The sequence below is a fragment of the Coregonus lavaretus genome, assembly GCF_964263955.1.
Source record: "Coregonus lavaretus genome assembly, chromosome: 17".
NCBI classification, from domain to species: domain Eukaryota; kingdom Metazoa; phylum Chordata; class Actinopteri; order Salmoniformes; family Salmonidae; genus Coregonus; species Coregonus lavaretus.
Window position 1 is genome coordinate 11986738 of NC_140004.1, and position 27208 is coordinate 12013945.

The 27208-nt window shown below is 45.2% G+C and overlaps 1 pseudogene across 1 annotated transcript; it reads left to right on the top strand.

Moving 5' to 3' along the window:
* The first annotated feature begins 18975 nt into the window (after window positions 1-18975).
* LOC311145024 lies at window positions 18976-25480 on the top strand (annotated as a pseudogene). Its single transcript has 2 exons — window positions 18976-19915; window positions 24359-25480. The product of its transcript is annotated as an uncharacterized misc_RNA (transcript).
* The last annotated feature ends 1728 nt before the right edge of the window (window positions 25481-27208 follow it).

Consider the following 27208-nt stretch of genomic DNA (forward strand, 5'->3'; position numbering starts at 1 on the left):
CAGGGAGCATACAGTGTGTATCAGGTAATTATGGGTAATTGGTAAATCTTACCATAATGAAAGAATTAACAGCCATGAGAGAGAGAGAGAGAGAGAGAGAGAGAGAGAGAGAGAGAGAGAGAGAGAGAGAGAGAGAGAGAGAGAGAGAGAGAGAGAGAGAGAGAGAGAGAGAGAGAGAGAGAGAGAGAGAGAGAGAGAGAGAGAGAGAGAGAGAGAGAGAGAGAGAGAGAGAGAGAGACTTTAGAGTCAAAGTGAGATAAAGATTGAGGGAGAGAGTTATAACAAAGAAAAAGAGGGGAAGAGCAATGGGACCCAGTATAGACGTAGATAAGCATGAATCGTTTCATTTTAATAGAATGGCCTCCAGCTGTGAGTTAGAAGAGTCCCATTATAGCTCACATTAAACTGCTGTCTGTGGCGTGCATGTGTCATTGTGTTGTTAACTCTCTAAAGCACAAGGTGATCAGTGTACAATTGTTGCAGGATGAATAAAAATACAAATGTACAGATTACTGGACGAAAGTTACACATCCCACTGTTCAGACTAATGTTGTGTCAGTGTTTTGACTGGTTTGAGCCTTTTCACTATGAATACCTTGCTTTATTGCCTCAAGAGAACCAGTGACTGCGTACAGTAGAAAGAGGTGTTCAAATAAAGAAAGCTAGCAGATTGTGGAGAGAGCGATACAGAGAGACAGGTGAGCTGACCAAATGGATGAAAGTCGGGACGTGAGAAAAGGAAAACAATGCTGTAAACTAAAATGTACAGTGTCTATATCTTTCTGACGGGGTGTGAGTCTGTCTTTTTGATTATGGGGAATATGTTTATGTTTGTCATGTTGGTGTATGACCAAGGTGTAGGAAGCATGGCTGTCCATCATTGATGGAGGGAGATATGAGAGAAAGTCAGAAAAATAAAGGTAAGGAGGCTGTGTTCATTAGGACACACCGTAGCAAAACAGTGTTCAATTGAAAATCTAAATTAATGTTTCTTATTGGACAAGTTCAGATCATACTGCTTTGGACCGCTTTCTTCCGTTTCCTGCCTAGTGGACATAGCCCATGTGGGGGAGAGAAAGAGACAGGCACATCCTGCATATCCTGCGTGCACTGTGTTCCACCACCATTACGTTTAGTTAATGTTACCATTCTGTTTCGTTAATGTTACCATTACGTTTCGTTAATGTTGCGTTCACTCTGGGCCTATTGTCTCCCTCCAACCCTTTCAACTCTCATAGAGGGAAACCACAGACCATTAAACATTTAGCATCACTTTTCAATTATTCATTCTGAGTGGCTAATGTTAAATATCTTGTTGAAAGCATACATTTGATTTGTTTTGTTTACAAATCATCCACGGGCACACGCCTCGAGAGGAATTCTAGGATAGTGAGGTAGTGCAGTGTTGGCTCTTCTATTATGTATCTGTGTGGATAATACAGTATGATGGCCAATTCCCACTGTTTCTAGTGCCATTGTTAATAATGAGAAGATAACTACCCATTTCCATGGTGAGGGAGATGTGAGGCTTTTTTAGGGAGGGATGGAAGGGCTTCATGGAGTAAACATACATACACGGATACTGTCTCTGTCTGCCTGCCTGTCTGCCTGCCTGTCTGCCTGCCTGTCTGTCTGTCTGTCTGTCTGTCTGTCTGTCTGCCTGCCTGTCTGCCTGTCTGCCTGTCTGTCTGTCTGTCTGTCTGTCTGTCTGTCTGTCTGTCTGTCTGTCTGTCTGTCTGTCTGCCTGTCTGTCTGCCTGTCTGTCTGCCTGTCTGTCTGTCTGCCTGTCTGTCTGCCTGCCTGCTTGTCTGCCTGCCTGCCTGCCTGTCTGCCTGTCTGTCTGTCTGCCTGTCTGTCTGCCTGTCTGCCTGTCTGCCTGTCTGCCTGTCTGTGTGTGGCTGCTCTTGCTCATTTCCAGTAAGAGCATCCCTAAGGCAATGCTATGTGGGCACGATAGGGTGTCCTGTTCTCTCTTTACTCTCCCCCCTCCACACTAACCTATTCCGACATATCCACAGCGCTGCCTCTATGTGTGCGTAAGTGTGTGTGTTCTTAAATGGGTGCATTTTTATTTACCTATAGCCTATATCTTTGTAATGCTGTGTGTGAGTGTGTGTGTGTGTGTGTGTGTGTGTGTGTGTGTGTGTGTGTGTGTGTGTGTGTGTGCGTGTGTGTGCGTGTGTGTGTGTGTGTGCGTGTGTGCGTGTGCTAAACCCAAATCGTAACATCGTGCACATGCGCGTGTATGTGTCTGTGTTAACAGCAGTGGATGAATGACCTTGATTTCCTGTGTGTCCCTGTGACAAGGTCGTGTTCACACATACACAATAAAACATTATACTCCCTACTCCACATTTTACAATTATTCTACATCCTTCTTCTGTCACTTGGCAGGTTTAGAGTCACAATCCTGAATTTGTGTTTCAGCCACTGTTGGGCCGGGATTCAATCCAAGGCACATTATAGAGAAGCACATTGCATGTTTTTCTTGGCTTGAGCTGACACGCAGCATTTTCCATGAGTGCGATCTCTGTGAACGTCTAGGACATTGCCTTTAAAAGGCGAATTGTCAGCTGTCCAGTATTGGTTTATAGCTCACAAATTTCCATACAGAATCAAACCAAATCACACATTTTAATTTCTGGTGAAAGGTTTATGGATTTTGATGTACGCACAATTTGCAATGAAATCTGTGTGTTAGAACCTTTGATGCCTACAGTATATTGCGACAAGCAAACTTTTTACTGAAAACCTTGTCTCAAGAAATGTAATAGTTTGGAAACTGATCAGCAGCAAACTGCTTAAGTGGAACAATTATGAGCAAACTTAGCAAACTGTCTTCATTTGAATACTGCTCTTTTACCCTCTCTCTCCAGATGCTAAAAGTTTCATGGGAAGTTTGCGCAACTCCTGTGGCTTGGGTGGCTTTTTAAGTGTTCTTTATTCATGTGTTATTTGTTTATGCGGATTAATTATTAAAAGTTTGCTGCATTTTACAAAGGTTCTAGTTTGCGGGTAATGATTCCCTCCATTCTCTCCCAATGGGTTGTGTTTGTAATTTTCTTGAATATAAAAGTTACATTATTCATGTGTATCGGCGGGCCGCATCTATTAATGATGCTTTTCTTTTTAGGTGCTCACGTCTTTACCGCGTCTTCTTTCTTTCTCTCTCTTGCTCCCTGACTCAAAACAACAAAAATGGGTACATCTTCTTTCTATTCCTCTCTGCCTCTTTCTTTCTCTGTTCATTTTTTTCCGCATTGTGTTAGTTATCTCATTAGGGTCAGATGGACATTGTTGAAAAAAAGAGTGAGAAGAGAGAAAAGTTTGCTGTGGCGCTGTGATGTAAATGTCCTTATTTAGTAATTTATAGATGTGGGAATTGAGTGCAACTCTGTAGAGAGTCATCAACTATTGATGTGTCTAATCTTTCAGATCCTGCCAACATGATAATCATGATATGTGTTCGAGTGAGAGGCACCTCCTTCCTCCTCTCTGAGACTCCACATAGGCTGTTTATATAAAATCTGTAATTCCACATTTGCAATGCGCCGTTAGTCTGCTCCAGCTAAAGCTAATAAATGTTTTTTCCCCACGTTAGTTAGAGATAAAAAGCCAGTGGTATTATACAGTGCTAACAAGCCACTCTAACACCCAGCACACAGCCACACTATTCAGTTAACCTTCAAATAGAGGAAGGAAAAAAAGTAATGTGGAAATGATAATGGATCTACAGTTGAAGTCGGAAGTTTACATACACTTAGGTTGGAGTCATTAAAACTTGTTTTTCAACCACTCCACACATTTCTTGTTAACAAACTATAGTTTTGGCAAGTCGGTTAGGACATCTTCTTTGTGCATGACAAGTATTTTTCCAACAATTGTTTACAGACAGATTATTTCACTTATAATTCACTGTATCACAATTCCAGTGGGTCAGAAGTTGACTGTGCCTTTAAACAGCTTGGAAAATTCCGGAAAATGATGTCATGGCTTTAGAAGCTTCTGATAAGCTAATTGACATCATTTGAGTCAATTGGAGGTGTACCTGTGGATGTATTTCAAGGCCTACCTTCAAACTCAGTGCCTCTTTGCTTGACATCATGGGAAAATCAAAAGAAATCAGCCAAGACCTCAGAAAAAGAATTGTAGACCTCCACAAGTCTGGTTCATCCTTGGGAGCAATTTCCAAACGCCTGAAGGTACCACGTTCATCTGCACAAACAATAGTACGCAAGTATAAACACCATGGGACCCCACAGCCGTCATACCGCTCAGGAAGGAGACGCGCTCTGTCTCCTAGAGATGAACGTACTTTGGTGCAAAAAGTGCAAATCAATCCCAGAACAACAGCAAAGGACCTTGTGAAGATGCTGGAGGAAACAGGTACAAAAGTATCTATATTCACAGTAAAACGAGTCCTATATCGACATAACCTGAAAGGCCGCTCAGCAAGGAAGAAGCCACTGCTCCAAAACCGCCATAAAAAAGCCAGACTATGGTTTGCAACTGCAAATGGGAACAAAGATCGTGCTTTTTGGAGAAATGTCCTCTGGTCTGATGAAACAAAAATAGAACTGTTTGGCCATAATGACCATCGTTATGTTTGGAGGAAAAAGGGGAATGCTTGCAAGCCGAAGAACACCATCCCAACCGTGAAGCACAGGGGTGGCAGCATCATGCTGTGGGGGTGCTTTGCTGCAGGAGGGACTGGTGCACTTCACAAAATAGATGGCATTATGAGGAAGGAAAATTATGTGGATATATTGAAGGAACATCTCAAGACATCAGTCAGGAAGTTAAAGCTTGGTCGCAAATGGTTCTTCCAAATGGACAATGACCCCAAGCATACTTCCAAAGTTGTGGCAAAATGGCTTAGGGACAACAAAGTCAAGGTATTGGAGTGGCCATTACAAAGCCTTGACCTCAATCCTATAGAAAATGTGTGGGCAGAACTGAAAAAGCGTGTGCAAGCAAGGCCTACAAACCTGACTCAGTTACATCAGCTCTGTCAGGAGTAATGGGCCAAAATTCACCCAACTTAATGTGGGAAGCTTGTGGAAGGCTACCCAAAATGTTTGACCCAAGTTAAACAATTTAAAGGCAATGCTACCAAATACTAATTGAGTGTAAGTAAACTTCTGACCCACTGGGAATGTGATGAAAGAAAAAAAGCTGAAATAAATCATTCTCTCTACTATTATTCTGACATTTCACATTCTTAAAATAAAGTGGTGATCCTAACTGACCTAAGACAGGGGATTTTTACTAGTATTAAATGTCAGGAATTGTGAAAAACTGAGTTTAAATGTTTTTGGCTAAGGTGTATGTAAACTTCCGACTTCAATTTTATCTTTGTAAACTCTTTGAGAAGGGAAAGGAACACGGATGCTATCTTGCTCTACAACCAAGGTGCTTGAATTGAGATACAAACTGAAGAGAAGGCTTTGATTTGATTTGCTGTGTACTTACAGTGCTTCAGTATACAGGTACAGGTAGGTGGGAGATAACTGCTATGTCCTTTTTGCCATTTTCCTCACCTATATGCCCCTACAAGCACACCCAAACCTGCTTACCTCATCCCCCCTCCGGGACCATAGAATTCCCCTCAAGGCGTATGCCCGCGGATGATATGTGTACAAAACAAATAAAATATACGCTTTCAACAAGATATTTAACATATGCCACTCAGAATTAATAATTGAAAAGTGATGCTTAATGTTTAATGGTTTGTGTTTTCCATCTATGAGAGTTGAAAGGGTTGGAGGGAGACAATAGGCCCAGAGAGAGTGAATGCAACATTAACGAAACATAATGGTAACATTAACGAAACGTAATGGTAACATTAACGAAACGTAATGGTGGTGGAACACAGTGCACGCAGGATATGCAGGATGTGTCTGTCTCTTTCTCTCCCCCCACATGGGCTATGTCCACTAGGCAGGAAACGGAAAGAAAGCGGTCCAAAGCAGTATGATCTGAACTTGTCCAATAAGAAACGCTCCTTTTCATTTTCCATTGAACACCATTTTTATACGGTGTGTACTAATGAACATGGCCTTGCCTTTTTTTTTATCTCCCTCTGTCAATGATTGACAGCCATGCTTCCTACACGAAGTGTTTAAGGTTAAGTTTAGGCGTTAACTCAGAATTTTTAAGGTTAGGGTTAGGGATAGGCTTAAAACAAAAATCGCAAAAACAACTTTCCATCGCTGGATTCGAACATGCAACCTTTGACACCAGAGGCAGATGCTTACAGCCATCCGCCACGCCCTGTCAAAACCGAAACCTACTTGAAAGTAGCGCTCACTGTTGCCCCTAGTGGCCGATGTCCCCGTCATCTCCCGACATCCTCAGACATGGATGGATGTCGAATACTGACTTGTATCTCGGGTGACCTGGCAGGAAATGCAGTGATGCAAATGTACACACACGCACACAAACACACGTACACAAAGGTAGAGAGGGGTTCTCTCTCTACACACCATCTCTTACTCCTCTTGCTCTTCTCTTCCTCCTTTTCACGTATCCTCTGCCTCATCCATCTCTCTATCTCTCTCCCACATGCTCTTTCTCAATCAGCCTCTCTCGTTCTGTCTTTCCCATTCTCTCCTTCCCTCTCTCTCAGTAGGAAAATAGGAAGTGCTATTCATGCTGGTAATTACGTCTCTCTTTTGTTATGGTGGCGTATTCTTTTCCTTTAATGGAAGGACAAATTATATAACTACCTCTTTATGGAAGTAATAATGTTAGACGACAGCAGAGATAGCTGGCAGTGGAGCATATCAGTGTCTGTCTCTCTCTCACGCACACACACACACAACCACACACACAAACACACAAACAGAGACACAACACCAGCCCAGTGACACCGAAAACACACATTCACTCTCACACACACACATACACACACACACACACCTCGCCATTCAAAAAACCTGAAAAATAGGCCATGGTGATATTCTGATGTTGGGGTTATGCCCATTTTTACGGCATATTTTATTCATCTGTTGTTTGCAAAATGCTGTATGAAATATAGATGGTCTATACTACTCTGACTGCCAGGGCAAGGAGACAGGAGACAGGAGACAGGAGACAGGAGACAGGAGACAGGAGAGAGGAGACAGGAGAGAGCACAGGAGGACGGGTTCCCTACTACACACAGGATCACATAGTGCATATGGTTGAATGGATGGATGGAAGTATGGATAAAGGGATGAATGGAGAGGCACATGGGCAGACGGATGGATGCGTGGCTGCATGGATGGATGGATAGACGGATGGCAAATTTACCATAATTGATTTGAAACAGCTGGGGTTTTCCCATGGGAGTGAGAAGTAAATGTATCAATTTGCTTTTGTGCTTTGCAGTGCTCTTACATATTGACTATACGGGGGTTTACATGTAAATGACTATACATTGTTGTTTTCACGCAGACTAGCCCTCAGTGCAGGAAGATGAATGGGGGAAAGAGATAGAGACAGTGTTAGAGATCTGGGCATGAAAAAGTTTTCATGTTGCAAGTTCATTAGTAATCATCTAACAATAACCCATGTAATGAATTTTCTGAAATATGCCCCTGATGGTGCAGTTACATCCACTTTTTAGAAAATGTTTGTTTTGCCAGAACTGTATGCCTGTTTTCCTCTGTAGAAAAGAGTAAAGACAAACGTATAGTGATAGAGTTAAGGCTGAAGCGTACAACCAGAGAGGGCTTCCTCAGCAACGCAGTGCTCCCACTATTGGAGCACGGCATGATGGAAAGTGACAGCACCGCCCGGGGCGGCCACGGAGAGGGCGGAGTCTAAGAGAGGGGTGAGCTGTGCTGCTTCATCAGTGTGTGGATGCAGTAAGCCACAGGGACGGGCCAGAGAAACATGGCATATCTGACACTGTGGCAGACATGGCGACACCCCGGCCAAGGTGAGGTCATCCCAAAGACCACTGGGGGATCGAAGGTCACAGGATACAGGGAAGAATCAGCCACAGGGCACAGGGGGGAATCGCAGACACCTCAGGCTCATAGGGGCTACGGAGGGTCTAAGCAGACAGCACTCCTCACGGAGGGAACAGAGTACTCCTGTCTGTATTTATACACATCACAGGGATTTTATGTTATGTTTATGTTGCACCAGTTATTGATTTTATAAAATAAATGACCCGGAGGCATGTTACAGAGCAATTCTATGATCTGTGGTTAAAAATATTTTTTTAAATCTGTGACATCACAGGGTAGGATTCAAAGTAAAGGGTAGGATTTTAAACCTACAGCAAGTTTTTAGCCAGAGGGAGGGTATTTTCTTGCTCCCCAGGTCACCAAGAATCTCATAGTGTTTGAAAGTCACTGTTTTTTAAATGTTTTAACTTTTGATGATGTCATGCCCTGCTGGAAAAAACAGCATAGACCAGCATAAATTTCAATCTGGTCCATGCTGGTCCATGCTAGTCTATGCTGGTTAGTGTGGTCGGATGCTGGTCAAGCTGGTCTGACCAGCATGGCCTATCTGGTCAAGCTGGTCTGACCAGCATGGCCTATCTGGTCAAGCTGTTCTGACCAGCATGGTCTAACTGGTTCTGCTGACTGACCAGCATGGTCTAGCTGGTTATGATGGCAGACCAGTCTTCATTGTGTTTCGCTGGTTACCAGCCTTCGTTGTGTTTTCTCTGGTGACCAGCCTTCGTTGTGTTTTCTCTGGTGACCAGCCTTCGTTGTGTTTTCTCTGGTGACCAGCCTTCGTTGTGTTTTTGCTGGTGACCAGCCTTCGTTGTGTTTTTGCTGGTGACCAGCCTTCGTTGTGTTTTTGCTGGTGACCAGTCTTTGCTGTGTTTTTGCTGGTGACCAGTCTTCACTGTGTTTTTGCTGGTGACCAGCCTTTTATGAGTGAGTTTTGTCTTTGTTTTGCTGGTGAGTTTTGTCTTTGTTTTGTCCCTGTAGGGCAGCGTTCCCCAACTGGCGGCCCATGGACCGAATTTGGCCCGCGGGTTGTTTTATTTGGCCCACCAAATAATACATAAACACTTTTATTTTTTTATTTTCATTGTTGGTAATGATCAACTGTAAAAACACCTGGAAATCACCTCCAAGTGATTTTAATTTAAGAAATCTGTTACCAAGTATTCCCACGCATAATAGAGAGACACGTGATTGTATACAAATGTAAGCAAGATTTGAAATGATTATGTGTTTGTCAAACACTATATATTGGGCTTCTTGCGGTCAATTTGCAGTCTCCAAATTATTGGACCATTCGCTCAAGAAAAAATAGGCCCGTGGCTGAATCTAGTTGATGATCCCTGCTGTAGGGGATACCTTTTAGGCACTACGTAGAATCCTGTCATGAAGAACCCTCTGGTTACAGAGTTCTGTAATTTGTCCCTACGGGGGAACCCTTTTGGGTGACACATAGAACCCTTTAATTTGTCCTTGTAGGGGAACATTGTTTTGTTCCATTTAGAACTGTCTCATGAAGAACCCTCTGGTTCAAGGTAGAACCAATAACAGGTTTTACAGTTGTACTTATAGGATACTTCAGATGTGCTTATGGCACACACTATTAAAAATTACTTGTAATTTGACAGTAAGTTACCAGCTACTGAGTTGCAGTAAAAATACAGTATTTTTGCAGTTGAATTAAGGTGTTAATGTTGAAAAATGACTTGCTGTTGTTTACCTTACTTTCACTGCACTTTGAAATGTAGGTGGGGGCAATGGGCTGGCGGGGTCATTAGCATATTTGGGGGTCTAAAATATGTTGTATTTGTGCCAACCGTTAGTGGAAGTATTCTACCAGTTAAAGTGGTTTTATCGTTGATGAAGGTTGAGTACCTAATTTGTCCACTCCCTGTTCTACAATCTTTGTAAGAGCTTGTACCAATCAAGAGCTGCACTGGTGACTGTGCATTTTAAAGTAACTTAATAACAGTTGGTCACTAGGAAGTTCATGTCTAATTTTCAATAACACTCTGAGCTTGCTGCAAATAGTTATTGTACTTTTCATAGTAACTTAATGTGGCTCACTGACCTGATTGTGTGGCAGGAAGATCACTTTGCTGCCAACCAAGAGGTTGAGGCCAGGTGAGGCTGGGTCCCAAATGTGCTCACCACAAAGAATGTTTAGTAGTTGTCAACTAACGTATAAAGCTTTTTTGTATTTACAAAAGTTCAGTGAAGGTAGTGAGCTTCTGGCAAGTAAGTTACTGTGCATTTTACAATAACCTACTGACATCTGGACGCCAGTTATGTTGGCAGTAAGTTACTGGCAGCTAGTTAATAATAATATGCCATTTAGCAGAAGCTTTTATCCAAAGCGACTTACAGTCATGCGTGCATACATTTATTTTTTAGTGTATGGGTGGTCCCGGGGATCGAACCCACTACCTTGGCATTACAAGCACCGTGCTCTACCAGCTGAACTACAGTTGCCAGTGAGTTACTAGTAGTGAGGTTACGTTTGATACCGGAGATCCAAGGCATGCGTCGAAATCGCTAAGCAGCTAACTTCGAAGCAGTGTGCCAATGCGTGTATCACTTCATCAGAAGTAGATCATCAATGATGTCCGAAGCTTTGTTTGATCATCACTTTTTCAAACCATGTGTTACAAAATGCGAGATCCTACTGATTTTGCTGTGGTTCCGGTGCTTTCTTAAATTCCAAGCTGCTTTCAAACAACGACCTCTACTGGACACCGTACTTACAAATATAGTTAGGATTTTGGAAAGGAAAGTTTCACTTGATCAGTAGCTTATCAGGTAGAGTAGGGAATTATGGAACATTCAGGGATGTGAGCGTATGAGGTCAAATCCGGTTGAAGGCACACTACTTTGAAAATTGTTTTATGTGAAACCACACTTTCTGCACTGTTGTTCAAATAGCTTTTTGTATTTAGTATAGTATAAGCTTCTGTCTTAAGCATCCTAAATAATGCCATTGATTCCGTTTTTGAAAAATAGTAAACTTGAAGGGAAAAAAGGGAAGCATGATGCACACCTGGTATTCCTACTGATTATATGCCATTAAAGCCAATGACTTACCACTGCACCACAGAGTTTGGATGAAAGCAGTGTAGAAAAATAAAATGTCTCTGATAATCACACGCTGCTATTTATTGCTGACCAGAAGATATCTCTAATGTGCATTCTGAACAGATAATGAAGCTCAGAGTAATTAACCATTTTTCGGCACAATTTGGTGAAAGCGCTGAAACCTTCAGAAAGCCTTGGTTTCCCATCACTAGTTACAAGCAGTTACTGCCAGTTAAGTTACTTTGAATTTTACAATAACTTACTGGTTGCCAATTAGGTAACGCAAAATTCACAGCAACTTCCAGGCAACTAACTTCCATTAAGTTACTGTAGTGCAGCTCATTAATGTCAAATGTTCATGCAAATATTGCAGAACTGACAATGTTACAATGTGCTCAACCTTTGACAACATAACCATCAACCACTTAAACTGGTACAACACTTCCACTGACGGTTGGCACAAATACACATACAGTACCAGTCAAACGTTTGGACACACCTACTCATTCAAGGGTTTTTCTTTATTTTTTACTATTTTCTACATTGTACAATAGTAGTGAAGACATTAAACTATGAAATAACACATATGGAATCATGTAGTAACCAAAAAATCAAAATATATTTTATAATTGAGTTTCCTCAAAGTAGCCACCTTTGCCTTGATGACAGCTTTGCACACTCTTGGCATTCTCTCAACCAGCTTCATGAGGTAGTCACCTGGAATGCATTTCAATTAACAGGTGTGCCTTCTTAAAAGTTAATTTGTGGAATTTCTTTCCTTCTTAATGCGTTTGAGCCAATCTGTTCTGTTGTGACAAGGCAGGGGTGGTATACAGAAGATAGCCCTATTTGGTAAAAGACCAAGTCCATATTATGGAAAGACACCTCAAATAAGCAAAGAGAAACGAAAATCCATCATTACTTTAAGACATGAAGGTCAGCCAATATGGAAAATTTCAAGAACTTTGAAAGTTTCTTCAACTGCATTCGCAAAACATAAAATAAAATAAAATGTGATTTGCCACATGCGCCGAATACAACAGGAGTACACCTTACAGTGAAATGCTTACTACAAGCCCTTAACCAACAATGCAGTTTTAAGAAAAATAAGTGTTAAGTAAAAAATAGATAAGTAAAAAATAAAAATAACAAATAATTAAAGAGCAGCAGTAAAATTAAATAACAGTAGTGAGGCTATATACAGGGGCTACCAGTACAGAGTCAATGTGCGGGGGCACCGGTTAGTCGAGGTAATTGAGGTATTAGGTACATGTGGGTAGAGTTAAAGTGACTATGCATCGATAATAATCAGAGTAGCAGCAGCGTAAAAGAGGGGGTGGGTGGGGTGGGGTAGGGGAGGACAATGCTAATAGTCCGGGTAGCCATGATTAGCTGTTCAGGAGACTTATAGCTTGGGGGTAGAAGCTGTTAAGAAGCCTTTTGGACCTAGAATTGGCACTCCGGTACCGCTTGCCATGCGGTAACAGAGAGAACAGTCTATGACTAGGGTGGCTGGAGTCTTTAACAATTTTTAGGTCCTTCCTCTGACACCGCCTGGTATAAAGGTCCTGGATGGCAGGTAGCTTGGCCCCAGTGATGTACTAGGCCATATGCACTACCCTCTGTAGTGCCTTGTGGTCGGAGGCCGAGCAGTTGCCATACAAGGCGTGATGCAACCAGTCAGGACGCTCTCGATGGTGCAGCTGTAGAACTTTTTGAGGATCTGAGGACACATGCCAAATCTTTTCAGTCTCCTGATGGGGAATAGGCTTTGTCGTGCCCTCTTCTTGATTGTCTTGGTGTGTTTGGACCATGATAGTTTGTTGGTGATGTGGACACCAAGGAACTTGAAGCTCTCAACCTGTTCCACTACAGCCCCGTTGATGAGAAATGGGGTGTGCTCAGTCCTCTTTTTTCCCCTGTAGTCCACAATCACCTCCTTTGTCTTCATCATGTTGAGGTAGAGGTTGTTATCCTGGCACCACACGTCCAGGTTTTTGACCTCCTCCCTATAGGCTGTCTCATCATTGTCGGTGATCAGGCCTACCACTGTTCTGTCGTTGGCAAACATAATGATGGTGTTGGAATCGTGACTGGCCATGCAGTCATGGGTGAACAGGGAGTACAGGAGGGAACTGAGCACGCACCCCTGAGGGGCCCCCATGTTGAGGATCAGCGTGGCAGATGTGTTGTTACCTACCCTTACCACCTGGGGGCAGCCCGTCAGGAAGTCCAGGATCCAGTTGCAGAGGGATGTGTTTAGTTCCAGGGTCCTTAGCTTAGTGATGAGCTTAAAGAGCACCATGGTGTTGAATGCTGAGCTGTAGTCAATGAATAGCATTCTCACGTAGCTGTTCCTCTTGTCCAGGTGGGAAAGTGCAGTGTGGAGTGCAATAGAGATTGCATCATCTGTGGATCTGTTGGGGCGGTATGCAAATTGGAGTGGGTCTAGGGTTTCTGGGATAATGGTGTTGATGTGAGCCATGACAAGCCTTTCAAAGCACTTCATGGCTACAGATGTGAGTTCTATGGGTCGGTAGTCATTTATGCAGGTTATCTTAATGTTCTTGGGCACAGAGACTATGGTGGTCTGCTTGAAATATGTTGGTATTACAGACTCAGTCAGGGACATGTTGAAAATGTCAGTGAAGACACTTGCCAATTGGTTAGCGCATGCTCGGAGTACACGTCCTGGTAATCCGTCTGGCCCTGCCGCCTTGTGAATGTTGACCTGCTTGAAAGTCTTACTCACATCGGCTATGGAGACCGTGATCACATCCGGAACAGCTGATGCTCTCATGCATGCTTCAGTGTTGCTTGCCTCGAAGCGAGCATAGAAGTGATTTAGCTCGTCTGGTAGACTCGTGTCACTGGGCAGCTCGCGGCTGTGCTTCCTTTTGTAGTCTGTAATAGTTTGCAAGCCCTGCCACATCCGACGAGCATCGGAGCCGGTGTATTACGATTCGATCTTAGTCCTGTATTGACTATTTGCCTGTTTGATGTTTCGTTGGAGGGCATAGCGGGATTTCTTATAAGCTTCCGGGTTAGAGTCCCGCTCCTTGAAAGCGGCAGCTCTACCCTTTAGCTCAGTGCGGATGTTTCCTGTAATCCATGGCTTCTGGTTGGGTATGTACGTACAGTCACTGTGGGGACGATGTCATAGATGCACTTATTGATGAAGCCAGTGACTGATGTGGTGTACTCCTCAATGCCATCTGAAGAATCCCGGAACATATTCCAGTCTGTGCTAGCAAAAAAGTCCTGTAGCTTAGCATCTGCGTCATCTGACCACTTCCTTATTATCCGAGTCACTGGTGCTTCCTGCTTTAGTTTTTGCTTATAAGCAGGAATCAGCAGGATATAATTGTGGTCAGATTTGGCAAATGCAGGGTGAGGGAGAGCTTTGTACGCGTCTCTGTGTGTGGAGTAATGGGGGTCTAGAGTTTTTTTCCCTCTGGTTGCACATTTAACATGCTGGTAGAAATTAGGTAGAACGGATTTAAGTTTCCCTGCATTAAAGTCCCCAGCCACAAGGAGCGCTGCCTCTGCATGAGCGTTTTCCTGTTTGCTTATGGCCTTATACAGCTCATTGAGTTCAATCTTAGAGCCAGCATTGGTTTGTGGTGGTAAATAGACAGCTACGAAAAATATAGAAGAAAACTCTCTTGGTAAATAGTGTGGTCTACAGCTTATTACATTTACATTTTATCATGAGATACTCTACCTCAGGCGAGCAAAACATCGAGACTTCCTTAGTATTAGATTTCGTGCACCAGCTGTTGTTTACAAATATACAGAGACCACCAGCCCTTGTCTTACTGGAGTCAGCCGTTCTATCCTGCCGATGTAGCGTATATCCCGCCAGCTGTATGATATCCATGTCGTCGTTAAGCCACGACTCGGTGAAACATAAGATATTACAGTTTTTAATGTCTCGTTGGTAGGATATCCTTGATCTTAGGTTGTCCATTTTGTTTTCCAATGATTGTACGTTGGCTAATAGGACTGATGGAAGAAGCAGATTACTCGCCGTTGGATCATTACAAGGCACCCCGACCTACGTCCACGATATCTCCGTCTCTTTCTCATGCGAATGACAGATATTTGGGCCTTGTCTGGTGTCTGTAGAATATCCTTCGCGTCCGACTCGTTGAATAATATTTTTTTGGGGTCCAATACGAGGTGAGTAAACGCTGTCCTGATATCCAGAAGCAATTTTTGGTCATAAGAGACAGTAGCAGAAACAATGTGTACAGAAAAAATTAAAAATAACGCGAAAAAACACACATAATAGCACAATTGGTTAGGGGGCCGTCTCTTCAAACCATCAACCGCTATTATGATACTGGCTCTCATGAGGACCGCCACAGGAATGAAAGACCCAGAGTTACCTCTGCTGCAGAGGATAAATTCAGTAGAGTTACCAGCCTCAGAAATTGCAGCCAAATAAATGCTTCACAGAATTCAAGCAACAGACACATCTCAACATCAACTGTTCAGAGGAGACTGTGTGAATCGGCCCTTCATGGTCGAAATGCTGCAAAGAAACCACTACTAAAGGACACCAATAAGAAGAGACTTGTTTGGGACAAGAAACACGAGCAATAGACATTAGACCGGTGGAAATTTGTCCTTTGGTCTGGAGTCCAAATTTGAGATTTTTGGTTCCAACCGCCGTGTCTTTGTGAGACGCAGTGTGGGTGAACGGATGATCTCTGCATGTGTAGTTCCCACCGTGAAGCATGGAGGAGGAGGTGTTATGGTGTGGGGGTGCTTTGCTGGTAACACTGTCTGTGATTTATTTAGAATTCAAGGCACACTTAACCAGCATGACTACCACAGCATTCTGCAGCGATATGCCATCCCATCTGGTTGGGCTTAGTGGGACTATCATTTGTTTTTCAACAGGACACTGACCCAACACACCTCCAGGCTGTGTAAGGGCTATTTTACCAAGAAGGAGAGTGATGGAGTGCTGCATCAGATTACTTGGCATCCACAATGACCCGACCTCAACCCAACTGAGATGGTTTGGGATGAGTTGGACCACAGAGTGAAGGAAAAGCAGCCAACAAGTGCTCACCATATGAGGGAACTCCTTCAAGACTGTTGGAAAAGCATTCCTCATGAAGCTGGTTGAGAGAATGCAAAGAGTGTGTAAAGCTGTCATCAGGGCAACGGGTGGCTACTATGAAGAATCTCAAATATAACATATATTTTGATTTGTTTAACACTTTTTTGGTTACTACATGATTCCATATGTGTTATTTCATAGTTTTGATGTCTTCACTATTATTCTACAATGTAGAAAATAGTACAAATAAAGAAAAACCCTTGAATGAGTAGTTGTGTCCAAACTTTTGACTGGTACTGTATATTGTATCATGCCCCCAAATGTGCTTATGAGCCCCACCGGTACATTGCCCCCACCTACATTTCAAAGCGCGGTAATGATTGCACCTTATATTCAAAATATTGGTTAGAAAAATGTACCGTTATACTAGATTATCCCACATGTTCCCTAAAAGGAACCGACCAGTACCATGTGACTATCTATGTGTACCTCTGAAGGTACCTTATTTGTACCTTTGACCTTTTTTGTACCCCAGGGAACAACACTGTACCCTAACCGTACATTAATTTTGAGAGTTTGTGGACATATGCTCTTGGTAATAAAGATATAGCTGGTGGCACTTCTGAAACATTAATGCACTTAATGCATGCAAGTTCAAATCCCCAAAGCATTTATCCACACTTTACATCAATTGTCCCTGAGCACTCCTATTTTTACGTTGGTGTTGTCAGATAATCGGACAATTATTGACTTGATTCTGGGCAACTTTTAGCAAAGTGCAGAAATGTATTCTTGCCAATAAATCTGTAGCCAATCTCTGTCATGCTCACAGACCTGGTGGTGTAGAAGGTAATTCAGGTCATTAGCAACCAAGAAGTTGTGAGTTCAAATCCCAGGAGAGGTATGGTCTCAAGTAAACAGCATTCAGCTGTATACTGTCTTTCTACAGCAATAACACCTTAATTGAGCTGTTGTTTACCTTACTTTCACTGCAACAGTGTACTGTAAAATTACAGGAACTTGTAACTAGTGTAGCATTTCATTGCATAAAATGAAAATATGGTGGAGAGGGAAAGAACTGGGCCCGGTTAACCAAAGCATCTTAAAGCATCTTCATCGTTAGAACCTTCGTAGGACCGTCATTAAGTCTCTGAGCTGTTTCTCAAAACCATTGTTTCTAAAGTTGCTCTTGAAAACTCTTCGAACAGCTAAGTGCGTCGTTAGATGTATTTTTGCCCTTCTGCGTCACTTTATACACAGAAGATCTCTGCTAAACACAAAATCAAGACGATTATCTGTCTTTCTGTAACCACCGATAACTTCAGAACTAATGTGACTACAAATGCAAAGTTGCCAATTTCTTTGCAATTGTTACTAACAAGCGAAGGATATAAAGACACTTCAAATGAAAACCGAGATAACTGTATTAAAAGATAAATACAGTATAGGCTACATAGATCTATATATTTCAATGATATTGAAATCATGTTCATTCAATTGAATTTTATTTAGCTATTTGTACGCTACTGTCTGTAAATGTGTAACATTCTTGATTTAGTGCATTATTATAGGGTAAGCATTAGAATAAGCCACCAACGTAAAAATATTTGTAGCCATAGGTGATAATATCTCTCTAGGAGCTGGTCCGTCGTCAGTATTGTGGAATAATTCTAATGTTAAGGTGAAATTTGAAAGGGAGAACGCTGATCTGAGAGCAGCGCTGCCTTTCTTTCGATCCTATCAGTATCGGCACAAGCCTCAACGACGCACTTAGCAAACGTTCTCTCTGAGTGATGTTTTGGGAAACGCATGTTACATCTTCGGCCATTGAAGGAAAGATACATCGTTAAAACTCGTAAGCCTATGTTCCATCGCTATCAGCCTATGTTCCATCGCTATCGGGAAACCAGCCCAGGATGGTTCTTCACAACCATCACAGCAGTAAAGAACCCTTCCGGATATGCCCCCCAAAAATGGTTACACATATCACCCTCACCCATGACAAAGAACCCTTCAATTATCTGGAGAGTGTATGCTGGTCCAGCATGGTCTAGCTGGTCAAGCTGGTCTGCAAAACCACACCCATCATTATCATATTTCCCAGCATGCTCTATTGCAGTTTGAATTTTAGAATAGTTTGTTTCAATATCTGTGTTTTTGCATGTACATTGATTGATTAATTAATCAATTAATTTATCTTATGTTACACAAAGATAAATAGCATACATTTTTCTAAACTAATCCAATCTGCCAGCGTAAACACAACAAAGGCTGGTCACCAGTGAAAACACAACAAAGGCTGGTCACCAGCCTATGCCGGTCTATGCTGTTTATTTTCACATCAGAGTTGGGTTGAACTTTTTAACAAAATGTTATTTTCTACAAAAAATTATAAATGCGCCATTTTCACATATGTAGACATTGGTATTGTGCTGGAGATAATGAAAATGGTGTTGAAAAGTGGTGGAATTGCCCTTTAATAAAGACTCAAACTCAGAAAAAAAAAGACAGTGCTAACCACTACCTCTTATGTAGAATCTACGAGGTAGTGAGAAACAGATGTTAAGAATAATCTCATCTGTAACCTACAGCCTTTATAAAAGTATCTAAGAGTTAATAAGAAATAGACCAGGAAGAGATTGCAGAGATGCAAAAGCCATCTATAGTAAAAAGATCAAGAGGAGATGCACACAGCTACAACTCAGTTAGCAGACACAGCAGTGGAAGAACTCCAGGTCTTCATTCCATTGGACACGCAATCCCAACAACGCCTCATCCAATTGGATAGAGGAGAATTCTGATTATCAAACATCAATCCCATTGGACAGATTTGTTAATCAACCTACACTGGATGAGATCAACTAGATAAGAAACTGGATGCTAAAAACGACCAAGACATCATTCCAGCAGACCAGAAGGCTGGTCTCGGTTCAATTTGGACTATTGGTGGTTTGGATCATCAGCTCCTGGGGTTGGTTGAGTAATACATGTGTCCTCTATGACAAGACAATCCACTACTGGTTGTCCATTCACAGCAGTTCCTGCCCTCACAGCAACCTAACTGCCGTTTGCTAGGATGTATGCAATCTCAAACTCAACTTTTCTATTGTTCCATCAAACTACCAGGCTCTCTGTTTCGAGATCAGGAGTGGATCTGTGATGCAGTCTGGAGAGCTCTCTTGATTTTCCACCACTGAGACCATTCACACATGAGGCTGTCTGCCCACGATTCTGCCTGGAACCTTCAAGGGGCTGTCCCATGTAAAGAGACTATATTTTCTGTGTGTCACAGTGTTACAATTCCTCACTTCTATCTAACACATTCAGTGACCTGATTAATCTTGAGGAATTGTCCATTGTGAACTACAGGCTTTCTGTGATGGTACTGGATGCATTGGGAGGGATCCCTCTTCTGAAGAAACTCACAGTCAACACCTGTACACAGGAGCGCTCTGATTTGCTATGTAGGATAGTCAATATGTCAAAGTCATTGACGACCCTAGACTTTAATTCAGATGGGACAGTCATTTTGAGACACCAACAGAGCTGTTCTTGAGCTTCCTTATTTCTATTGTCTTCAAGATTTCTTTACTTGCCTAAAGCACACTGTTTAGAAAAAGGAGCATTCAAATGCTTTGAAAACATCTCATCTCTTTCTTTGCCTGACAACGATGAGCTACAGACACAGCTTCTGCAATCTGGTATCAGCAGACTGCGTCATTTTGGGTACAACAAGAAAAACTTTTATTTTGAATCTGTTTGTGAGATTGTATTAAAAAAATCAATCAGACAAGTTCATATACAGTTGAAATCGGAAGTTTACATACACTTAGGTTGGAGTCATTAAAACTCGTTTTTCAACCACTCCACAAATTTCTTGTTAACAAACTATAGTTTTGGCAAGTCGGTTAGGACATATACTTTGTGCATGACACAAGTAATTTTTCCAACAATTGTTTACAGACAGATTATTTAACTTATAATTCACTGTATCACAATTCCAGTGGGTCAGAAGTTTACATACACTAAGTTGACTGTGCCTTTAAACAGCTTGGAAAATTCCAGAAAATGATGTCATGGCTTTAGAAGCTTCTGGTAGGCTAATTGACATCATTTGAGTCAATTGGAGGTGTACCTGTGGATGTATTTCAAGGCCTACCTTCAAACTCAGTGCCTCTTTGTTTGACACCCTGGGAAAATCAAAAGAAATCAGCCAAGACCTCAGAAAAAAATGTGTAGACCTCCACAAGTCTGGTTCATCCTTGGGAGAAATGTCCAAACGCCTGAAGGTACCACGTTCATCTGTACAAACAATAGTACGCAAGTATAAACACCATGGGACCACGCAGCCATCATACCGCTCAGGAAGGGGACGCGTTCTGTCTCCTAGAGATGAACGTACTTTGGTGCGAAAAGTGCAAATCAATCCTAGAACAACAGCAAAGGACCTTGTGAAGATGCTGGAGGAAACATGTACAAAAGTAACTATATCCACAGTAAAACGAGTCCTATATCGACATAACCTGAAAGGCCACCCAGCAAGGAAGAAGCCACTGCTCCAAAACCACCTGTCACACTCTGGCTCTGGGGACTTTATATGTTGAGCCAGGGTGTGTAGATTCCGTGTGTTTATGTGCTGTGTTTTGAGTGTCTAGTTGTTCTATGTCTATGTTGGCCAGAGTGGCTCCCAATCAGAGGCAACGAGTGTCAGCTGTTGTGGGTTGTCTCTGATTGGGAGCCATATTTAAACTGTATGTTTTCCCTTGGGTGTTGTGGGTTTTTGTTCCGTGTTCGGTCATTGTCACTGAGGACTTCACGAGTCGTTTATTGTTTTGTGTAGTGTGCTTATTATCACTGACGGTAATAAAGTCAATCATGTTCGCTCAACACGCTGCGTATTGGTCTACTTCTCTTCAAGACGATCGTGACAGAAAAACCCACCGTAAAAGGACCAAGCAGCGTGTCCAGGAGCAGGCAGACTGGACATGGGAGGAAGCGCCAGGAAAGGAGATGGAGAGGCTGGCGATGGCCCAGGTGGGCAAATCGTGGTCCTGGGAAGACATGCTCGGGGGCAAGGGACCTTGGGGTAGGATTAAGGCCCTGGCGAGAGAGGAGCAGCGGCGTCAGCAGTGCCATCGTCGGAAGGACGAGAGGCACCCCCAATAATTTTTTAGGGGGGGGCACACGGCATGGGCGACTGGGCAGCAGGAGGCTGCCACAGGGCGAAATGGGAGACGAGGAGAGAAGGCCACCGGGTTACGGGAGCCATTGGCGAGAGGAGGGAAGGAAGTTGTAGAGGCACGGCGAGAGGTACTGAGGTGTATTGCCAGTCCGGTCCGGCCCGTTCCTGATCCCCGTTTAAGGCCAGTGGTGTGTGTTCCCAGTACGGTTCGGCCTGTTCCTGCTCCACGCACCAAGCCTACGGTGTGCGTCGCCAGCCCGACCCGGCCTGTTCCTGCCACTCGCACCAAACCTACGGTGTGCGTCGCCAGCCCAGCCCGGCCTGTTCCTGCTCCACGCACCAAGCCTACGGTGTGCGTCGCCAGCCCAGCCCGGCCTGTCCCTGCTCCACGCACCAAGCCTACGGTGTGCATCGCCAGCCCGACCCGGCCTGTTCCTGCCACTCGCACCAAACCTACGGTGTGCGTCGCCAGCCCAGCCCGGCCTGCTCCTGCTCCACGCACCAAGCCTACGGTGTGCGTCGCCAGCCCAGCCCGGCCTGTCCCTGCTCCACGCACCAAGCCTACGGTGTGCGTCGCCAGCCCAGCCCGGCCTGTCCCTGCTCCACGCACCAAGCCTACGGTGTGCGTCGACAGCCCAGCCCGGCCTGTTCCTGCTCCACGCACCAAGCCTACGGGGTGCGTCGCCAGCCCAGCCCGGCCTGTCCCTGCTCCACGCACCAAGCCTACGGTGTGCGTCGCCAGCCCAGCCCGGCCTGTCCCTGCTCCACGCACCAAGCCTACGGTGTGCGTCGCCAGCCCAGCCCGGCCTGTCCCTGCTCCACGCACCAAGCCTACGGTGTGCGTCGCCAGCCCAGCCCGGCCTGTTCCTGCCACTCGCACCAAACCTACGGTGTGTGTCGCCAGCCCAGCCCGGCCTGTTCCTGCTCCACGCACCAAGCCTACGGTGTGCGTCGCCAGCCCAGCCCGGCCTGTTCCTGCTCCACGCACCAAGCCTACGGTGTGCGTCGCCAGCCCAGCCCGGCCTGTCCCTGCTCCACGCACCAAGCCTACGGTGTGCGTCGCCAGCCCAGCCCGGCCTGTTCCTGCTCCACGCACCAAGCCTACGGGGTGCGTCGCCAGCCCAGCCCGGCCTGTCCCTGCTCCACGCACCAAGCCTACGGTGTGCGTCGCCAGCCCAGCCCGGCCTGTCCCTGCTCCACGCACCAAGCCTACGGTGTGCGTCGCCAGCCCAGCCCGGCCTGTCCCTGCTCCACGCACCAAGCCTACGGTGTGCGTCGTCAGCCTGGTCCAGCCCGTTCCTGCCTCTCGCACCAAGCCAGCGGTGCGAGTCGTCAGCCTGGTTCAGCCCGTTCGTGCCACTCGCACCAAGCCAGGGGTGCGAGTCGTCAGCCTGGTCCAGCCCGTTCCTGCCACTCGCACCAAGTCAGGGGTGCGAGTCGTCAGCCTGGTTCAGCCCGTTCCTGCTACTCGCACCAAGCCCGGGGTGCGAGTCGTCAGCCAGGTCCGGCCCGTCGCTGCTCCACGCACCAAGCCAAGGGTGCGAGTCGTCAGCCTGGTTCAGCCCGTTCCTGCTACTCGCACCAAGACCGGGGTGCGAGTCGTCAGCCAGGTCCGGCCCGTCGCTGCTCCACGCACCAAGCCAAGGGTGCGAGTCGTCAGTCCGGTGAGGCCCGTTCCGGCTACTCGCACCAAGCCCGGGGTGCGAGTCGTCAGCCAGGTCCGGCCCGTCGCTGCTCCACGCACCAAGCCAAGGGTGCGAGTCGTCAGTCCGGTGAGGCCCGTTCCGGCTCCACGCACCAAGCCAGGGGTGCGTATCGTCAGCCCGGTCCGGTCCGTTGCTGCTCCACGCACCAAGCCAGGGGGGCGCATCGTCAGCCAGGTCCGGTCCGTTCCTGCCTCACGCGCCAAGCCAGGGGTGCGCGTCGTCAGTCCGGTGCCTGATCAGGTACCGGTCAGCTGCTCCACAACGGAGCGTAAGCAATCTGCTCCGTCGATGTCCAGTCCAGATCCAGCCAGCGGGGTCAGACCGGACCAGGGGCGCTACGGGGGAATTATGGAAGGGTGGTGGTCAAGCCCGGAGCCGGAGCCGCCTCCGAGGAGGAATGCCCACCCAGCCCTCCCCTGTTTGGGTTTTGTTGAGGCGCGGTCGCAGTCCGCGCCTTTGGGGGTGGGTACTGTCACACTCTGGCTCTGGGGACTTTATGTGTTGAGCCAGGGTGTGTAGATTCCGTGTGTTTATGTGCTGTGTTTTGAGTGTCTAGTTGTTCTATGTCTATGTTGGCCAGAGTGGCTCCCAATCAGAGGCAACGAGTGTCAGCTGTTGTGGGTTGTCTCTGATTGGGAGCCATATTTAAACTGTATGTTTTCCCTTGGGTGTTGTTGGTTTTTGTTCCGTGTTCGGTCATTGTCACTTAGGACTTCACGAGTCGTTTATTGTTTTGTGTAGTGTGCTTATTATCACTGACGGTAATAAAGTCAATCATGTTCGCTCAACACGCTGCGTATTGGTCTACTTCTCTTCAAGACGATCGTGACACCGCCATAAAAAAAACAGACTACGGTTTGCAACTGCACATGGGGACAAAGATCTTACTTTTTGGAGAAATGTCCTCTGGTCTGATGAAACAAAAATATAACTGTTTGGCCATAATGACCATCGTTATGTTTGGAGGAAAAAGGGGGACGCTTGCAAGCCAAAGAACACCATCCCAACCGTGAAGCATGGGGGTGCCAGCATCATGCTGTGGGGGTGCTTTGCTGCAGGAGGGACTGGTGCACTTCACAAAATAGATGGCATCATGAGGAAGGAAAGTTATGTGGATATATTGAAGCAACATCTCAAGACATCAGTCAGGAAGTTAAAGATTGGTCGCAAATGGGTCTTCCGATTGGACAATGACCCCAACCATACTTCCAAAGTTGTGGCAAAATGGCTTAAGGACAACAAAGTCAAGGTATTGGAGTGGCCATCACAAAGCCCTGACCTCAATCCTATAGATGATTTGTGGGCAGAACTGAAAAAGCGTGTGCGAGCAAGGAGGCCTACAAACCTGACTCAGTTACACCAGCTCTGTCAGGAGGAATGGGCCAAAATTCACCCAAGTTATTGTGGGAAGCCATTCTTCAAGTCCGTCGTCAGCCTCAAAGCAATAGCGGAGCACCTCCTGTGTGGATCTCACTTCGCTGCAAAGTAGTTCCCCTCCCTGGAGTATTTTGACTTCCAGTCTATGCTCTAGCAGAGTTTGTAGACATGACTGACCTGAATACACTTGTGCAGCTGAGGTATCTTAAGCTGAAATGGGTGGACCTCATCCTGCAATCAAGGCTGGCCATCATGTTCCGTAACCTGACCAGGCTGGAGAACCTGAACCTCTGGAGGAGGAGCTGAGCAGAGACCTGCACTCCCTCAGGCAGCTGTCAATCAAAGTCAAAGAGGATTTCAGTGTGTTGAAGGACTTCCCAGAGTCCCTGACCAGCCTGAGTTATCTGTTGTTTTACAGACCTCGTCTGCACTGCAGATGTGAAGACACCTGGATGGACACCTGGGCCAGGGTCAGAGGCATATCCAGGTCATTATCTGGCACACCAATAAGGCTGATCTGACCTGCAAAGATGAGAACGGCATCCATAACTTCACCAGGTACTCAGAGGCCAACTGTTCCCTGGATGTGGGCTTTGTCCTGTTCATCTTCACCTCTCTGGGCCTGCTCCATCAGCTGGCTGAGGACTACCTGCTGGCATGCTTCCATATCATTCGTGGCTGACTGGGGAAGAAGGTACAGAAGCCTTTGTGTCGTACAGTGGTAGAGATGAGTGCTGGGTGGTGGAGCAGCTGCTGCCGGGCCTGGAGCAGAGGGGCCTCCCTTCCTGCATATCTGTCTGCATAGCAGGAACTTCCAGCTGGGGAAGAACATTGTGGACAATATCACAGACAACCTCTACGGCAGCCGCCACACCCTGTGTGTGGTGAGTCGTCATTACCTGCGCAGTAACTGGGGCTCACTGGAGCTGCGACTGGCCACCCTCGGTCTGCTGGTAGAGCACAGGGACAACCTCATCCTGGTCTTCCCAGGGAACATCCCCCCTCGGTCAAGACCAGGACCTACCTAGACTGGCCCAAGGACCCAGCCCTGCAGTCTGCCTTCTGGGACCGTCTGTGGACCAAACTGGCCCCTCCTGAACTAGATCCCAGACAGTAACACAACACAGATATACATGTCTACATACAGTGCATTCAGAAATGGTGATAATGTGTGTCCTCATGTTCATAGGTGGACTGGATGCAGTACATTGCAGTGAACTCAGCCACAGCCCATCCTCATTATGACCGCGGAGGGGCCTCGTACAACATGGGCAACTCTTACGGCAAGGGTGGTATGCTATCTATCTATCTATCTATCTATCTATCTATCTATCTATCTATCTACAGTGCATTCGGAAAGTATTCAGACCCCTTGACTCTTTTGCATTTTGTTACGTTACAGCCTTATTCTAAAATTGATTAAATCGTTTTTTCCCCTCATCAATCTACACACAATACCCCATAATGACAAAGTGAAAACAGGTTTGTAGAATTTCCTGCAAATTTATAAAAATAAAAAAAACGGAAATATGGATGGGGAGCATCACTACACAGCTATTTTCAGTTTTCTCCAGAGATGTTCCATCTGGTTCAAGTCCGGGCTCTGGCTGGACCACTCAAGGACATTCAGAGACTTGTCCCGAAGCCCTCCTGCGTTGTCTTGGCTGTGTGCTTAGGGTCGTTGTCCTGTTGGAAGTTGAACCTTCGCCCCAGTCTGAGCGCTCTGGAGCAGATTTTAATCAAGGATCTCTCTGTACTTTGCTCTGTTCATCTTTCCATTGATCTGACTGGTCTCCAAGTCCCTGCCGCTGAAAGACATCCCCACAGCATGATGCTGCCACCATGCTTCACCGTAGGGATGGTACCAGGTTTCCTCCAGACGTGATGCTTGGCATTCAGGCCAAAGAGTTCAATCTTGGTTTCATCAGACCAGAGAATCTTGTCTCTCATGGTCTGAGAGTCTTTAGGTGCCTTTTGGCAAACTCCACAAGGGCTGTCATGTGCCTTTTACTGAGGAGTGGCTTCCATCTGGCCACTCTACCATAAAGGCCTGATTGGTGGAGTGCTGCAGAGATGGTTGTCCTTCTGGAAGATTCTCCCATCTCCACGGAGGAACTCTGGAGCTCTGTCAAAGTGACCATCAGATTCTTGGTCACCTCCCTGACCAAGGCCCTTCTCCCCCGATTGCTCAGTTTGGCCGGGTGGCCAGCTCCAGGAAGAGTCTTGAGGTGGAGTATTTTTATTTATTCAACATTCCAGATGCATTTTCTTGTTTCATGTTTTGTGTCGTTACTGTTTATTTTTTTGCCTTGCTTTTAATAAAGTTGCCTGTTAGAGGGAAGATACAGTATATATATAATATGCCTTGATCATTTTAGACCACACACATTGTAGGGTCACAGATTGTGCGGGACAGTTCCGCATTTTGTCCCTTTGTCCCATGTCCGCAACCATACAATTTTGTCCCGCATTTTATCAAATTTAAATTCAAACACCACAAATGTAGATTTTTTTTTTGATTTGTCCTTTATTTCAGTCACACATTCCAACCTGTCTCTTGAGTCACGTTGCTCTTATGAAAATATATATATCATAAGGATGTAGTAGCCTACGCCTACATTAAACACTTCTCCAATCGTTGTTGAGATCTGATATTCTGCCCAGCGCATGACGACATATAGGCAAATGTCATTATCAACCTATCATATTTCTCAAATCTTTTCAGACTCAATTCCAGCTAAACTTGGAGAGGACAGTTTAGAGTTAGGCCTAACTACTTACAAAAAGCGTGCTTCTGATGAAGAGCTACAAAAGTAACTAAATAGCCGCATTAGACTGAAAGATA